Raw genomic sequence first — 8,767 nt, forward strand, 5'->3', positions numbered from 1 at the left:
TTACCGTTTGAACCGATAACTGTTTCAAATTGAAAATTTAACGTAGAATCTAAAAATTATGTAGTTTGCTCACATATGGCTATACGTTGCTGAGAAATATCATATTTACGTACAAAAAACGGGTTTTTTAGAAAAACTGAAAATAATTCATTTCAGACCTAATTTTTGGTTAGACTTTTTTATAACCGCCATTGTATCACATTTACTTTGCATTATAACCCAAAAAATTTTGTCACACCAAGAGCCACTCACCCTGTATATATATATATATATATATATATATATATATATATATCAATTATTAAACTTCTTGATACAAAGTTCCTTTAATATTTCGGCTTTTTGCCGTTTTCAAAAAGGTATAATACAAAATAACAATACAGCAACAAAATTTACAAAAGTAAATTGTTGCTGTATTGTTATTTTGTATTATACCTTTTTGAAAACGGCAAAAAGCCGAAATATTAAAGGAACTTTGTATCAAGAAGTTTAATAATTGATATAACAGAGCAATTCTGCTTTTATACACTCGAAGTGAATATATATATATATATATATATATATATATATATATATAATATATTATATTATTATATATATATATATATATATATAATATATATATATATATATATATATAGATTTCCAATGTTATTCTGAGAGAATTTTTGTTTTGTTTAAAACGGCTGATTACTATAACACAAACGTTGTTTGGAGAGTTATTCTAAATCCACTAGCCAACTTAATAAACTCATTTCTTTATGATGGTTTACATTCGTAATTTTAAAAATATATTTTTCTAACGAAATCCAAGGATTTCTTACTATTGGATGAAAACATTTTAGTTTTGACTTAAAGATTGAAAGCTTTAAGAAAATAATAATAAACTTATTCATCACATTGTTTCTTGATGATCATATAAATAAGAAGATATTTTACTAGTACTTAGTCTTATTTACAATAAATTTATGATCTTAAAACATCATTATAGTAATATAGAGTTTTTTTATAAAATATAGATTGAATTTATTATAAACCGGTAACAGATCATTATATTTTTAATAATTCATTAGCATTGTTATATTAAAATCTAATTTTCTGTATGGAAACCTTATAGATTTGAGATGAGTTCCTATTTATAATGCAAACTTTAACCTTATTTTAAAAGCGGTGCATCAATACGTAGCTTGTAGATAACTTGTTTCCCCTTTTAAATTAAGATCCTACACGCAGTATGCTCCCATTAGAAGAGGAATTATGATGGAAATTACTCATACTATTTGGATTATAAGAGAAAATTCAAGACACCAAGTATTAAAACAGAATTTATAAAACTAACCTCTGTTGTGTATACATTGAGATACAGGCAATCTTCATCACCTAGGAGATTCTTAAAAACAATATGTTTATGAAGTGAATCATTTCCTTCCATTGTGGCATCATGAACTCCATTCCATTTACCAAAAGGCTGAGGATCCTGAAATACAGTACTTTGGTAAGGAATACTGTTGATAAAATATATTTTCTATGTTCACTGTAATATGTATTACATTAGTACATATTAGTGTAATGTCTTGAATCTGACATTTTTGAGCTTCTTCGCCATCAATGACTTTTTTGGATCTCTTCTGATGAACATGACTCCAGATTCCAGAAGCCAAGTCTGTGACAGTGTCAGATTCCAGACACTGCACTAATAGGAAGGTGAACTGGAGCTAAACTCAGCACTCATACTGAAGTTGGGTTTCCATCAAAAAATTCAAAAACCCGTCTGAATGGCAGCTTGTTTGTTATGTAACTAGTGTACTACATACTGAAATGATTTTCCAAGTTTCTCTTCCAAGATTCTTATTTCCAAGTTTCTCTTTCAAGATTCTTATTACTCCAACGTGTTTACCTGTTTTTGTTGGGCAACCATCATATCCAACACAAGCAAGTTCAGACAAGCTCAGATTTTTTCCAGACATGTACTCTATAACTGAGTTAACCATATCTATAGTGTTTTCCTGATAAAGGCTTCACATGACCTAGATATAAAAACCAGGCTCTTGTATGAGTGACCAAAGTCATAAGTACAAACAAAATAAGAACATAGAAAACTAATAGTGAAAAAGTATGGGGTTTTAATTTTTTTTATTATTTAAAAGTCTTATTCACACCTAATATTTTCTCTGGTGATTAAAAATCCTTTAATATTACTTTGATAACTACTGTGGCTCCGGTTGGTTTTTGCAAGTTTTCTACAATAATGATGAAAATTTTTATTTTTCACAACAAAACTGAATTTTTTAGGCAAATGTGCAGTCATAAAATATAAACTCTCAAGCTTAATATTTTACGATATAAATTAAAACATTTACAATAAAAATTTTAAGACACACATTTTTTTTGAACGGACAAATTTAAAAACATTTTAAACAAAAATGTAAATATTTTCACTAAAATTTATTATTATTTATTATGTTATTTGCACAGTCTAAAGATATTACCCGTTTGATCTAATATTGTATGCTGTTCATCCTATACGCACTAGCCTACACAACTTTTAAGAGATAAATTTTTTGATCATATGAAGTTGACTTTTTTCAGCCACCCTAATGAATAATCAATGATACAACAATAACAATACAAGGAGGCTGGTTGTAATTATATTTACGACATTCCTTCAAGTTTGTCTGTCTAAAATTGAGGTGTGTATTAAAATTGATCAAGAATATAAAGGTTTGGAATAAAACAGTATTGCTAAGGAATTCTGTTTTATTGCATGAGAACAATGTCATAAGCATTTAAAGAAAATAATGTAAACTTGTGTTTATTAGTAGGTATATAATTATCTGATATTAAACAAAATCAGTCACAACACTGATCCTTGAAAAACCCTTACATTAACCTCATACAATTTCGAGCAGTACAGTTACTTCACTTAATTAATTGTGTCTATAATATAATGAATTGTATTATTTTCTTGTACAGTATGTGAATAAATATCTTCAAATTATTAAAATACTAATAAAATATTTTAAATAATAAAATTTAATGTACTCAAAATGATACTAAAGTACATACCTTAAATCTTAAATCACCAATTGGAGGTTTTGCATAAGGAATTCCTTGAAAAGAATAATAAGTTGTTTTGGAAATCCCTTCTGATTCCAAGATCAAGCCTCTCAGTCTTCCTTGATTTGTAGGTATTTCAATATAATCTTCCATTTTACCTGAAAACTAGATAATTTGGTTTTTATCTCATAATAGTATTGCATGGTTTGCAACAAAATTTTCTGTTGTTAATCTAAATGTTTAACACTGAGAGGATCAGATATATCAGGTGCCCCAAAAGTCTCCCACCACTTTTGAACAGAAATATATCTATCAATATCCATGGAGGGATTGTTTTAAGACTATAAATCATGGTATTTGGCATATATGAAACCTCCAACCCCAACCCTAAATGGGGATCGGGGATAAGTAGCATTTTTTTTAAATATAAATCACTATGAAATGAAAATTTTAAATTCAGTTAAATTCATTTTTGTGTGTTTTGTAAATTAACACAGATAGTTTAGATTATTTTCTAGCAAAAGTATTGATTTTTTCTTAAATTAAAATGTTTCAGTTGCTATGTTGTACTGGACTGAGATAGAGACATCCGATTTGTAGTATTGTTCGTCTTTTAAAAGACTCTTTAAAATGAAATGTCTTACAACAAGGATTTACAACAAATTATCTTGCAGACTTCACACGCTCTACTTAAAAAACTCAAAGAAAAAAAAAATTTTTTTCTATTAACGATTTAAATTGTATGAAATTAGGAGAATTGACTGTACCTGGGGATTGTGTTTTCACTTATATCTCATAACAAATGTGATCATTTTGGAAGAATTGATATCCTTAAGTAGTTTATTATGTTGCTTATAAAATCTTACGGCCTGTTTAATTGGTTTAATTTCAGAGCAGTGCTGGTTTTTAGCATTACTAGTGCCCTGGGCAAGATTTATTCAGTACCCCCTAACTGCAATTCAATTACATACGAAAAAAGGCTACTGGCTCCTCTTTTCGTCCGGCACCCCTGGGTGGTCGCCCAACCGCGCCCTACCCTAACACCACTCCTGTTTCAGAGGATATTTTTTTTGATTGTTCAAATTATGCAACAACACAAGAACTATGGAATGTTGAATGAACACGGTCATAGCTGTCAAAATACTATGTCAAGAATAATGAATTGCAACTCAAAGCACAAAAATTAAATTTGTATAGTTTAAAAGGAAAAAAACAAAGTAGCTACTAAGCTAATAACCAAAAATGTATCTCCACCCAGTCCAACACCACGTATTTTATTTAAAACAGAAACTTGCACAGCATTATTCTGTAATGAAAGCCAAAAATCAGCCAAGTTGTAATAAAGTTTACATATAGTATTTTTACTTGATCCATTGCTATTTTTTTAGTATGGTAATACTTAATCATTTTTCTTACGTACATATTAGGAACAAGGATACATAAATATTACATCATAATTTAAATTACCCTAAATATCTAATACAATGAAACTTAAAATGTATGAAGACTTATGCATTTCCATTTAGTTTAGACATTTATAATTAGTTTTATAATAATTTTTATTTCTTTTTTCCAGAATGGTTGATTTGATTACTTTTTAAATTGCATATATTGAACATAAATCTAAGAATATTATGATGTATATTTTCCTGATTGTGAAAAGAACTGTATTTTAAAATTAATTATTGTATTTGTGTAATTCATCAAGTTGTTTAGGATCATGGAAATGAATACCAATTTTTGTATAAAGAAACAAATCTGTCTCATCTTAGATGTAGTACCAAAAGGGTCCACTATGACTAATAATGGTCTCTGATGCTCAATTCACTTGCCCCTCCCCACCAGTGATGCCAAAGCAGGATAGTGTTTGCTGTACTGCCAAAGGGGGTTCATGCTTTCTCGTACTTGTTTTTATTGTCTGTTTTGATGTGTAAATGTGAATGTTAGCTATTTTATAGTGTTTACTTGTGAATATAAGTTACTTGAGAAGTTGTTTTAGTTGCATTATGTGTATAAGCAATACTGGTGGGATGTAGCTACTTGTAAAAAGCATTAAAGGAAAAAGAAAATTTAATCTTTTCTCAAGTTTAAAAAATGCACCAGTGGGAGTTTTTTGTTTTGTTTTTTTTTTTATTTAACCCTCTAGAGACCAACTGACGAAACAGACTGTTACAGATAGACTACGTTACATTGTCAGATGTCTTATAAAGGCTAAAGTAAAAAGGAGCTGATAACACTCAAGATTTTATGAGAGTTTTGGTTAGTGCTAGCGTTTTTTGTCACGTGTTAATTTTGTTACTGAAAATAAAATGTGATGTATCTAGAGCAGCCCGCATGAAAATAGTCTGATACCATTTGATGTGGTGTTGCTGCTGATCACCAGCTGTTCCCTAATGTTGTGATGAATCAATCATTTTTCATAAATGTACAAATGGCAATAGTGTTGGGTGTGAGTATAGGAAAGGGACTGAAATTCCCCACAGCTACCATTGTTTGTTTTGGTTCGGGCTGCTATAGTTATTATTTTTCTATGATCACTAAATATTATGTGAAGATCTTTATTTGGTCATTGTTACTAGTCTTGATGTAGGTATATAAATTTAAGATGAACAAAATGAGTATTAAATTGGGATTCTTACTAGCTCAATACTAACATCAAACTGAAGAAGTAAACAGTTTAAGTTTCTTTTGTGTCAGTAACACACCAAGTGTGTTATTTATATAATTCCATGTAACAAAATAATTGATTTTGAATATATTTAATCAATCTGACAGAATTTATTTTCATAAAAGTTATCTTAATGACCTGTATGGTCTGCATACAGGAATAATGGAACTTTTATCCTGTTCAGTAAAATTACTCACTCAGTAAATTTGCTCCTTGGTTCTTTAAGTACAATAACAGAACTAAAATGACTGACTGATAGTTTACATATAAGTGTGAAATTAGAACATAATTAAAATAGAAAACAAAAAAGCCAACATAGTACTAGTACTAAGAGGCAAAGGTTATCACTATTTTCAAACTGATTCAGCTCTACTTACGTCTTGTTACTGATACTAAGTGAACATGAGCTAAAACTTATCAACAACACTTTTAATAAGGAAATTATGTGGATAACCACTACAGATATTTCAAACCGTTAATTTTCAAATCTCACTTTGACGTGTCTCTTACACTGTAAAAGTAAAAACAGAAGAAGATGAGTAAAATTTGGATAGAAATACCCATTGTTATCAATCAGAAGGACAGAGGTCATTCTCAAGATAAAGGCGTTGCACAATAAAACTGATAGAAGCAGAGTGTTTTTTCATCAAAGAATAATAATCGCAATGTCATTCTTAAATATTTTATTTTATCATACAGGTCTGTATCTTGCAGAGTTGTTAACACCTCCTGTAGTCAATTATCGACCTCCTCTGAGAGGGAGGGCTCTGTTGGACATTATTAGGGCAACAAGTTTGAAATAGATTTGAACTTATTTCTAATTTTGAATGACAATTAAATCCGAAAGGAATATAACAGTTGATTGAATGTAAAACTATAAAATGCACACTAATAACTTCAATCTGTGCAAAAGTTTACAAACTTTAATTTAATGAAAAACCAAGGGATTTATTAAAAGTAATTAATAAATCTTTGATCTTGAGACCATCTTATCTTTTTCTCGTCTTCTGAATGATAGTGTTCTTTTTAAGAACCATCTACACTGTAGAGAAGTCTTTTAAGTCTTTGGTTTTGGTACCAGACAGACTTGAAGGTGTTAGAAGTGTTTTCTACTTTTAAGAGATGGGCTTGCCATCACTTCCATTATGCTTTTATTAAATTGCATTAACAAACCTCAACATTGTAGTCATATATAAAATATTTTGGTTTACTTTTCAAATACTGTACCTTTCAAGTTTTATTTTCCTCTACTCTAGACCTTTCCCAATCAGAGATCTTTTGTGCTTTGCCAATCCAGTCTAAGCAATAAAAGTCTCAAGCGATTTCTTATTTCCTTCAACAGCATTCAAACATTACAATGGACATTGTCAAGAATAAATTGGTACTAGAGCATTAATATTGTCAGGATACTATGTTAAAATAAACTAAACATAAAATTAAATAAAACATCAGACCCAGTTATAGTGGTTTCAAAATATTCTTGTAGTTTAGCCAATGGCGCAGTGTAGCCAAAACTAGACAAGGAAAAGAGTTGATCCTAACACTGAGCCTTGAGAAACACCATGCACTACTTTGTATATGTTGAAGTGTATCTAACTAAATTTTAAATAATTATAGTCCTTTTGTATGTACTTGTATGATTCTAAGAATTTAAGTAATAATTGCTTAATTCCTATTTTAGATTACTTTCAAATGAAAAGCTGATGATTTTACATTCAGGCCTTGAAAAGGTCATAATAAATACCTAAAAACCTAATGCTTTATTGTTTACATAAGAAACAAGTAAAAGCTCTGTATTTCTGTTTCCTTAAACCCAAACGTCTCATTACACAGTATTTTATTAAGGTCCAAAAACTTTTGCAATCTGAATTGCAAAATCATTAGAAATCTTTATTTTACTCCAGTAATGAATGGGTCTATAATTGGTGATTTGATTTTTAATTTAAATAATTTTCTATAATTAAAAATACAGGTTACTAATTCTGTCTCTCTCTAAACCTCAGTCTTGCCCTTTATGTTCCATGTGTCTTCTTTTAATGCAAGATGAAATACTGTTAAAACTGCCAGTTTTGCTTTTATTCCTTATATAAAGAAATAAATGACACAAGAACAGTGTTCTCTTTTTATTCCACAACTCTATCCCTCTCCCCCTGCCTCTACCCCTCTCCCTGTCACTCTTTTTCCAAATAATAAACCTGTTGTTCTCTAATATCAGCAAACTAAAACGACAAAAGAATTTTGGAGATACATTTTTTACATAATTTCAACTATATGGTTAGTAGCAGTGCACTAAAATAAAAATTATCCCTCACCCCAATTTGGGATACTAGTACGGTTCAGCACAATAAGAGTATACATAGATATAAAAACAGTAATTTCATGTGCAAAGGTGAAACTACAACTAGCAGTTCAATTCACTATAAAAACAGCCGATGCCTCTGTAGTATGCCCCACCTCTATAGTATTCTATAACAGACTGGCTGCAGCAGATGCCTTAGGCTCCTTCTATTCATAATCAACCAACGCATCTGACTGCTGCACTAAAGCCGCAGTGACCAACCATACTTTTTTTTGTTTTGCAGGAGAGGGGAAGCAGTGTTGACAACCATATTCCACAAGCAGTAGTCATACACTCAATCCTTGACCATGTACAGGATTCACATCAATACCACTAATGAACACACATGTCACACATAACAAAACACCCATGTGACCGTAGTACGCATATGAGGACACAGTCTAGGTCAGATTGGTTAGATTGGTAGCACTGCGAGATCAGGAGTGGGCTGCCACGTTGAATGAAATTATCTTCTCAATGCATATAGAAACCATTTGCCGCCAGCAATTAAAGTGCAACTGGGTGGAAATTACAAAATCACCTTAGCACAGTGCTAATTGTGAAACCACTCTTGTGAATAAAAGGTTTAATTTAGTTCACTACAAGTAGAAGATCACGACAGTTGACCATTACGATTTGCCGCCATAGATTAACTCAAGATCACTCAGTATAGATTCAGTAGTGAAAGCAACAGGCAACTTTGG

General features: G+C 30.4%; 1 long non-coding RNA gene across 3 annotated transcripts; it reads right to left on the reverse strand.

Annotated features, from left to right (window-relative positions):
- Positions 1-1,320: 1,320 nt before the first annotated feature.
- On the reverse strand, positions 1,321-6,290 carry LOC124372622. 3 transcript variants are annotated; one of them, XR_006923348.1, is made up of 3 exons: positions 6,103-6,290; positions 3,067-3,222; positions 1,321-1,477 (listed from the first exon to the last, which is right to left on the reverse strand). It is a non-coding gene; the product is annotated as an uncharacterized LOC124372622 (long non-coding RNA). The 3 variants fall into 3 exon arrangements; XR_006923349.1 differs by having other exon boundaries at positions 3,067-3,215; positions 6,103-6,289; XR_006923350.1 differs by lacking the exon at positions 6,103-6,290 and adding an exon at positions 5,923-6,070.
- Between the last annotated feature and the right edge of the window lie 2,477 nt (positions 6,291-8,767).

This window comes from Homalodisca vitripennis, unplaced genomic scaffold, assembly GCF_021130785.1.
Source record: "Homalodisca vitripennis isolate AUS2020 unplaced genomic scaffold, UT_GWSS_2.1 ScUCBcl_3613;HRSCAF=9238, whole genome shotgun sequence".
NCBI lineage: Eukaryota > Metazoa > Arthropoda > Insecta > Hemiptera > Cicadellidae > Homalodisca > Homalodisca vitripennis.